The sequence below is a fragment of the Simochromis diagramma genome, unplaced genomic scaffold (assembly GCF_900408965.1).
Source record: "Simochromis diagramma unplaced genomic scaffold, fSimDia1.1 OVJJ01000026.1, whole genome shotgun sequence".
Classification (NCBI taxonomy): domain Eukaryota; kingdom Metazoa; phylum Chordata; class Actinopteri; order Cichliformes; family Cichlidae; genus Simochromis; species Simochromis diagramma.
Window position 1 is genome coordinate 2,227,252 of NW_024386985.1, and position 9,673 is coordinate 2,236,924.

At 38.8% G+C, this 9,673-nt stretch overlaps 1 long non-coding RNA gene across 1 annotated transcript; it reads left to right on the forward strand.

Moving 5' to 3' along the window:
* Window positions 1–214: 214 nt before the first annotated feature.
* LOC120738903 lies at window positions 215–7,427 on the forward strand. Its single transcript, XR_005697073.1, has 3 exons — window positions 215–227; window positions 5,352–5,356; window positions 7,307–7,427. It is a non-coding gene; the product is annotated as an uncharacterized LOC120738903 (long non-coding RNA).
* Window positions 7,428–9,673: the final 2,246 nt, after the last annotated feature.

Here is a 9,673-nt window from a genome sequence, read left to right on the forward strand (position 1 = left end):
TGTCTTCAGTGCACTGCTAGAAGGTAAAAATAGTCTGTGCCATAAACTTCAATTTTTTTTTATTATTCTCCTCATAAAACAGTGTTCAAGACAAATTTTAGTTAATTAAGTTCACCAAATAACATCAGAAAACTCTTCTTTGTGTATTTCTCCCCTCAAAATCATGCTCACTCAACTTAGTTTCCCTTCATAGTATCTCCACGGTTGTTCACACCTGACCACCAGTGGTTTTGCTCTCATCAGTGGGATCATTGTTCATTTTAAAAGTGGACCTGACCTGAACCACTTCAACTATCAGTAGTTATCAGTCCCATATACAGTTTCACCCCCCTCCTCATTCTAGCAGGTTCTATGGGCTGTAGTAATTCACTGTAATCAATAATGAGAAAAAGGAGCAGCACAGTGGCTGTGTGAAGGAGTGCAAGTTCACTTGTTCAGTGCTGTGAACAACTAGCTGATTGAGTTTCACAACATGTGCGAGCTATGGGGCGGGGAGACCTTGTTAAATTTCTTTCCCGATTTCAGAAAAACACATGACCGGCAGGGCTACCAGAGCACCTTGCAGCGATATGCCATCCCATTTAAAGTTCGTGGGCCCTTCATCAGTGAGTCAAAGCACACCTGCAGGCTCTGTAAGGGCTGTTTGACAGAGAACCAGAGTGATGGAGCACTGCACTAGATTACCTGACATCCACAATCACTGAAATCCAACTGAAATGGTTCAGGATGATTTGTAACAGAATGTGAATGAAAACAACAGGAGGTCAGAAAATGTGGAAGTTCCTTTAGGACGGCCTGATAATGTTCATGTGATGCATTGTATTGTATTTAATGTATTTTGCATTGTACTCATATATATATATATATATATATATATATATATGAACAAAATAATGAACACTTGGAATGTGCACCTACTTGTATAGTACACTACTGAGGAGTATACTATACACTATAGTATATATACAAATCTATACAACAGTTTCACATTTCACTCACTGACTGTTTGTTCTGTATGTTCACTCCACAGACTCTATGTACAAGATGGACATTTTAGCCATTATGAGGTAACTAACTGGTTCATGGACATCACCCTCTTTTTTGAGAGGCCAGAAGTGATCAGATTTGGATGTATGAATGGTAGCAAATGTGGAGATTGACTCACTTTTGGAGTCGGCCTTAAGTGGCTGAATACTTTTTGGCATTTCATTTTTCAGCACCAGCAATTGCTGCTTGCTTCACTTGTTATGTTACAACACTTAAAGTGGATTATCATGCTCTGCTACACACTTCACCAATGGATGGGAACAAATACAACTTCTTTTTATCTGTGTTTTATGACGACTGAATAACATCATACTTTATTATTTTAAAAAAAAGCCACAGTACAGATGTCTTCCTGCTCCTTCTCGTCATTCCGACAACATCTTGCTCACAAAGTGACTCACTTCTGGTTTCTTGTGGCTTGAGAAGTTCAAGGAATGACACAGTGACACACGAATGCCCCGCTGCTTATAATTATTTTGGAATTTTTGTCTGAATCACATTTTGTTTCTCTTTTTCTGACTTAGTGTTCTGCTTTTCGTGACCTGGCTGTAGCTGTGGTTCTTGTCACAGTCCTGGCTCAAATACTGTGATTAAGTAGTGGAGAGAACAATAAGTTATAAATAAGACAAAAACGAATTTTTTTTCAAAGAGATATAATAAAATACACTGTAGTAATTCAGTTTGAGCTTGTATGGATATGTGGCAGTTTATATAAGGAACAGAAGAAACTGAAAATCTTGTTGCTGAGTGAAAAGGAGACTGCAGGAATACAGGAGTTTTTACAGCTGAGCATACAGGTGCAAAGGTGTAGTTCATGTAACACTCTGATGAACAGCTGCAGAATAAAGCACAGCAATAGAAAGACATGGACGATAGCTATGGGGTGTTGTATTCTACATTGTAATTCATCTCTGATCCTCCTTTGTCTGCAACTAGAAGCTGTATTTAGCTGTCGTCTTTGAGTATTTCACATGATGTTTTATGTGTCACAGTAATTGTTACATAATGTTTAATGTGCTGTAAAAATGTGGAGTAGAAACATATGTGTCATTCCTTTTTGACTGTATGTTAACATTTACATCACAGCTTCTTTCCTTTTAAAAAGCAGGTGCATTGAAACCTGTTAGTTCCCTATCTGTATTGACTTTACCTATGCAAGTTGATTATATGACAGTGGCATTCACGAGGACATTGTGTCATTTAGTGAAGTTAATTAATGCACTTGCAGTGGTTTCAGATCTGTATGTGCACCCACCTTATCTGAGCACACTGTTCTTCAGGCGTATTATCTTCTTTGTTCTTAGTGACCATTATTTGGTGCTTCTAAAGTGCTGTTCCTAATCATCCTGGCAAGCAGAAGGATGATGCACCATTTCTTGACAGATTAGTGTGGAAACTGTTTACAGCCTCTGAAAAGCAAAGCCCATGTGTCTTAAAACTACATTTTTTCTAATGGCAAAAAGGAAGTTCAATTTTATAGTCTAGGTGAAAATGACCCTACTTCACGCTTGATTTAAGACTTTCCAGGTCAGTTCAGGCTCTCAGTCGCTACAGTAGGGCCGAGTTTTACTGGACACAACATGATGTAAGTCATAGTCCCATTAGAGTCAGAGAACACAAAAAGCAAAGGACGATTTAGAATGGGGATACTTAGTGATTACCAAGTCACTAGTCTGGTTTCTGAGTCAGATTAACTCATTAGTCAACACATCCCATTTCAAAACACTAAGGTGGAAACGACAGATGACAAACATGGTGTCAATTATTTGTATACAGTTCATGTTGGATGACAAACAAGAAGAGACAGCTAAAGAGGACGTTTTTGACTTACAGACACTTAGAAAACAATAGAAGAAAAAGTGGAAAACTGAACTAAGCAACAAAAAAAGGGCTTTTCCCTTTCCCTGCGTACAGTAAACCTATCTGTACGCAGCAATAACATTACAGAGGATTTTGAAGAAGGTTCAGGTGTTTTTACTGGTTTGGTTAGTATGAAATGGTAAATGACCTGTATTTGTATAGCGCTTTACTAGTCCCTAAGGACCCCCAAAGCGCTTTACACATTAAGTCATCCACCCATTGGTGATGGCAAGCTACATGTAGCGCCCCAGGGCTACGTGTAGGGGGGCCTCGCCCTGACAGAGGCGAGGCTGCCGAACACTGGCGCCACCGGGCCCTGTGACCACCACCAGGGTGAACTGTCTTGCCCAAGGACACAACGAGCAAGACTTTCCAAGCCGGGGCTCGAACCGGCAACCTTCCGATTGCAAGGCAAACTCCCAACTCTTGAGTCACAATCGCCCATGAAGACCAAGCCTGCTCAGAAAATATGTCAGGTAAGGCGTCAGCTCTTCAAAGAGCATCTTTCTGCTCAAATTTTACCTTGCGCAATACATTTTCAGACTTTGCGTTAAATCCATTTCTCAGCACATCATTTTAATCTCTTCGAAAACTTCTATCAGATGCAAGAAGGGAACGGGAGATCGACAGATGGATTGGTCCTGCGACTGCAGTGATGCGGACGCTGTACGGGTCCATTGTGGTGAACAGAGAGCTGAGTGTAAAAGCGATCTATGTCCCTCACCTATGGTCACAAGCTGTGGGTAGTGACTGAAAGTACAAGATCATGGATACAAGTGGCAGAAAAGAACTTCCTCAAAAGGGTGGCTGTCTTCTCCCCCAGAGATAGGGTGAGGAGTTCTGCCATCTGGGAGGGGCTCAGAGTAGAGCCGCTGCTCCTCCACATCAAAAGGAGCCAGTTGAGGTGGTTCGGGCATCTGACAAGGATGCCTCCTGGGCACCTCCTGAGTGAGGTGTTCTGGGCATGTCCCACCAGGAGGAGACCCTGAGGCAGACCCAGGACATGCTGGAGAGATTATATTTCTCAGCTGGCCTGAGAACGCCTTGGTGTTCCCCAAGACAAGCTGGAGGAAGTGGCCGGGGAGAGGGAGGTCTGGTCTTCTCAGCTTAGGCTGCTGCCCCTGTGACCCGGCCCGGAATAAGTGGAAAAAGATGGATCTGTTTTCATTTGATTTAACTCATTGTTCATTTTAAAATTTTTTGCTTTCTGTTTACTGCGTTCTCAAGCTAGTGGCTTCATCTACAAAAAGTGTATGCACAACACTCTCATCATTGCTACCTCCATCACAACTCCATCTCTGATCTGTTGTTGGTGATCATCTGACTGAAATGAAGAACTCCAGCCTGTATTTTTGCCATCCTTGCTGCAACACCCCGCCCTGTGACTGTTTCAGATCCAGAGACTTATGCAGTCCATGCACAAAGCTTTCAGAGAGGGCCATACCGTGTATTAAGCATCTTGTATAAACATATGTTATAGTGATGTTGTATAAAATCTCTTTACAAACTTGGATTTCTCTCTTTTTTTTTTTAAATGGTATTTGTGAAGAGCTTGGGTTCCGGACGTAGTGATGACTATTGAGTGAGCATGTCAGCAAGCCAGTGCCAGACTGAGGAGCTCTCAAGAGAAAAAAAAAAGCACTCATCCAACACTTTTATTGAGGGTACGTAATATTTGTCATTGTGAAAGTTGCATTTAATAGTGTGCTGATAAATTATGGTCACATTTGAAAGCAGTTGTGGACACCTTCTGATAGACAAGTTGCTACTGTATATGACTGCAGGGTCCTTGTTTGGTTTCAAGAGATGGCCAAGGGTTAAAAAGCTCAGCTCAAGCCTTCAAAACAGAGGTTAACAAATGTCTTAGTGGGCATTTTTATATACAGCAACTGGATACATTAAGCTGTTCATCAAAAAAGTCCCTTTTGCATTCAAGGAGAATCTGAAAATTATCACTAATTTGAAGAAAATGGAAACAGACTGAGAAGGACTCTTTTAGTCTGCAAGCCTGTGAAATGGTGGGGAGGACAGAGCTGTCCATCATCTGGTGTGCAGATGACAGACGCCTAAATGACAGATGCCTAATGAGCCTCAGCAGAGCACAATGGGAGCCTGGCTTAATAAGAAAAAAATTAAAAAATCATGACTGAGCCCAGTTTGAATCCAAACTGTGTCACTCTGCCCCCGTCATCAAAATCAAAATGCTCATATAGTTTTTGATTGGCTAGAAATGGGCATGCAATCAGAACATTTAAGATTAAAATGTCCTTTTACTGTTTATTGATCCTTGTAAAGCCATTCGGGCATCAAGCATAAATAAATTGTGACCTACAGTCAAAATCTGAGAGTGTCTTCCAGTCTCAGATTATTTCATCTGCACAGAGAAGCAGCCTGCCAGAGGGATAAAGCCCTGCACACTCATTGGCTGCAGCTCTGAGGTAAAGGGCAAGTGAAGGTAGCTCAACTACAACTTCAATACCACCCCCATTCTGGTGACATCATGCTGTCCTCACTGCTATGTTACGTAAACACAGAGCACATAACACAGCAATCCTGTCAAAGCAGCCACGTCATATAAATTATTTTACAGACATTTTTATAGCAATAAACGCCAGTGGTTGTGTTGTAATTGGTGCATTTTGGTTGAATTAGAGCTGAGTGAGCAATGCCATTTGGGTTTTTAATGAATGAATGCATGTCAGCTTCTGGGAGGTTGTCTAATCCTGTGTAATCCCTGCCTGATGAAACCAGATAGAGTGGAAATATTGGCAAAAAAGGGGGGATTAGTGACCATGGAGTCTGGCAAAACATGTGATTCCAGCATGAGCACATACTTTACTCACACATATGGAGCTCTTCCCTGGCACACATAGACAACACGCCAAAGCGCTCAAATTCATTCATGAGCCTTCATGTGTTTCACAAATAAGAAAGGAGGGGAAATGAGTCTAGTTATGCATAAACACTGCATCTCTTCTCATCTGCAACTTTTTTTTCCCATAAGATTCTTCATCATGGTGTACCCACGAGGAATGTACAGCAAAATAGGGAGAATTTAGCTGGCAGCTGATTCTGTGTGCCCTGACTACCGCACACATGGCCACGTCACGAGGACAGACTGTGACGGACAAAGCGACCTGAATCACTCAAGCTTTGGGCCAACAAAAAAATTAAAACTCCTACCGGGGGAAAATAAATAAATTAAAACAAATCTCTGCAGCAGACAGAAGTTTGGGGCTGGAGTTGTGCAAACACACAGCGGGAGTGTGTCTTCAAAGCGAGAGCAAATTCCATTCAAAGCAATTCCATGCTGCCTTTTAGATACATAACCCAGAAATGGCAGCACTGAGGTCATCCTGAGGTGATTTTTAAAAGAAAGATGTCACATTTTGAAAAAAATATACCAAGACAGAGAAGAAGATACGTTGTTACTAGTCTGTTACGATTACTAAATTACATTTAGACTTTAATACTGTCTTTTTAAGGAATTATGTCTATATAGCATGCTTCTTACAGTGCAACTGATTAAGCAAAAAACAAAAAATTGGTTAATTTAGTTGTAAAACAATTGAGACAACAATTATACACAAATAAGCTAACATGCTTCTTGTTCGATTACTGCCGGCAGCCTGGATTTCCAACAGCTTTGTAAGAATAATGTTACGAGACATTGAAGGACCTGGAGCCTCAGGTAAACCAACACTATATAATTATCTGAAAATCTATTCTAATAACAGGCAATGTAATGAAGCTGCAATACATGTATTTTTGTTTTGACTGATGTAAGCAGAGAGGCAAACTAAGCCTTTTTAGACTATCACATTATTTTAAATGGCTGCACATTCAAAATCATTTATCTGTGAACACTGGCTTGATTTAACTTCTTCGTTTCTCAGTACAAGTATAGGTAAGAAAACTAAGTGGGCTCTTAGCTCAGCGAATAGTTCTGTTAAAAAGCTAATTTATCAGATTGTACCCTTTTCTGTATAAAATACACCAAACCTTGACCAAAGCACTGCACCGTAAAAAAAAAATCCTAAAAAAGCAGTAATATTCCAGCAGCTGGGGCGCCAAAATAATACCAGAAAATAACAGAAAATAACTTTCTCATGAAAATACAATTATTTTCAGTAATGACAATACAGTTTGTTGCCCTAATTTTACATGGGATTTATGCCTTTTTCAAGTGCTTTTAAACATTAAATTAGGTACATTTTAATGTGATTAAACAATGAAATTACCTGTAAACAAGATCAATGAATGCAGCAATATGAATAATAATACTTAAATGTACAGAAATATACATTTAACATTTGGTTTAAATAATAATGGATTGCATTCATATCGCGCTTTTTGAGACCCTCAAAGCGCTTTACAATTGCCCTCTGGCCATCACCAGCAGGTGAAGCGTCTTGCCTAAAGACACAATGACCTAGAGTGTCCGAGCCGGGGCTCGAACCGGCAACCTTCTGATTGCAAGGCGAACTGCCAACACTTGAGCCACGATCGCCCTAAATAACAACAATAATAATAATTATTTGATGTAAAAAAAGTTTATAAGAATCATTTTATATATTTTTCCAAAGCATTACATTTGAATTTAACAGTTCAATCTTTCAAATAACGGACAAATATTTGTGAAATTATGATACATTTGTGAAAGTATTTTAACAATCTAAATATGCATATGTACAGACAGATACATTTAAAAAACAAGAAAATTATGTTTTATTACATTTACAGTGATTTTATGTTAATTTACATTTGAAATGTAAAATCACAGTCTATTTATGTAAATTTAATGATATTCTAGAAGAACAGTACAAAACTGTAAAATACACAGTACATTTTACAGTGTGTTGTGCTTGTACATTGTATGCATCATCTATCACTGTTCATGGCTGCCTTCTTATGTGTTTAAATTTTAGCTTTTATTATCACAAAGTTATCAGAGTTCTCCTCTTACTAGAAACGGATGGGTGTGTCACCAAAACCAATAAAAAATTAACAGGCTTACTGCTCTTCGTTACTTTCAAGTAACAAGACTGCTATTTCACACAGCTGCAGCTTTCTGGATCAACACCAGTTAACAGTAAAAATGTTCTTTACTGGACACCAGAACACTTTTAACATTTAACCTTACTGACAAACTGTCACAATAAACCTTAGTCAACCACCTTCTATCTCTAAAAGTGCTTTGTTGTTCAAACAGGAAACAAATTATTTTCAAATTAATCACTTGCACTTCTGAACCAGACACCCAGTGGATTAGCTGTTACCAGTTTCCCTCCCAAGTGACAAAATAATCAACTAACCAGTGGCCAAAACACTTAATCTCTGCACATACAGTGAACTACATGGAATGAGTTATTATTCCTGAGTGATTTTTGTCATATTCCTTAATCCCAACTCTGTGTTAAAGGTCAGGTGTATTGGGCAGGCATATAGCACCCACAGGTAATGGAAATGGGATACTTACCAAATGTGACAAATGTGGCTTAGTGACCAGTCCCATATCTTTTCCATACAACGTTCATTATTGGCTAAGATTCCTACCTTTACAGGGTCTTTTGTAAGCTGCAGTCCTCTGAGATAAAACATCATTTTATCACATAATTGAAATTACAGAATATTCTTTGAGAACAAAAGAAGTTTCCGCTCTGTCTGGAATCTGGTACAATTTTGTTTGATTCAGCCTGAGCAGACTGCAGAATGTGAACTGCAGTTTTTGATTATAGAAATAGTTGAATACAGCTTTATATTTTAAGAAAAGCTTGGCAAAAATTTAATATGGAAGAATTGTGCATGTGGCTACCCAGCTCCGTTAAACCTCCACAATACAGAGTAACATCACTTTAGTGGTACCATACCTTTGTAGGGTAAAGTCCAAAATATCAAAAAATAAGCTTAAGCCCCAAAGCTCATTATCCATGGCCTCTTTGAATGCGCTTTGTTCTGTAGAATAAAATGAAAACACAAACAGGATGCTCGGAAATGAGTCATCCCAAATTATAGGACAGAAGTCAATAGCAATTAACCTGTCACCATAATGTTGTATAAGTGCATTAATCCCATTTCATTTCCCACTGAATTATGCTTCCTGACTAGTAATTTTATGCAACTGGTGTTTGACCCACATCACTCACATACATCGATGGATTAACTGAAGTCGACTACATACCCAAAGTTATTTATAAATAGCTTCTTGAGTATGTGATAGACAAACAGAAAATATATATTTTTATACCTATTTATTTAGATCCAGATCTATATATATCTAGATCTATATGTAAATAGCAGCATGGTGGTGCAGCTCCATATGACGACATGTTTGACAAAAAAGCATATGACAAAACAATGTTGTAAATTTTGAAATTGTATGTTACAAAAATAAAATACACAATTCAGGCATGTTAACAGTTTATGTTTATTCAGACAAAGACCAAATAAGACAAATCCTGATGTTTATCCCAAACTGTGGAATCACACTTACAATAATTAAAAATGAGACAAACGACTCATTCTGTCATCATCAGTGCATCAAAACATTTCTGGAATCTGAAAAGACGCTTTATTAATTGAATTTTATTCTAGTTCTCTCAAATCTGTCAGCTTTAACGCTGAGAGGAAGGACTTCCTGCTGTCAGGTGTGTCACTACCAATCTTTAATGATCTCTTCCTGTCACTTAAAACTCAGATTGTTAATTGTGGCTGATACGAAGCATTCATAGTTTCCAACTTGTTTCTTGAAACTAATTAGTGCCTT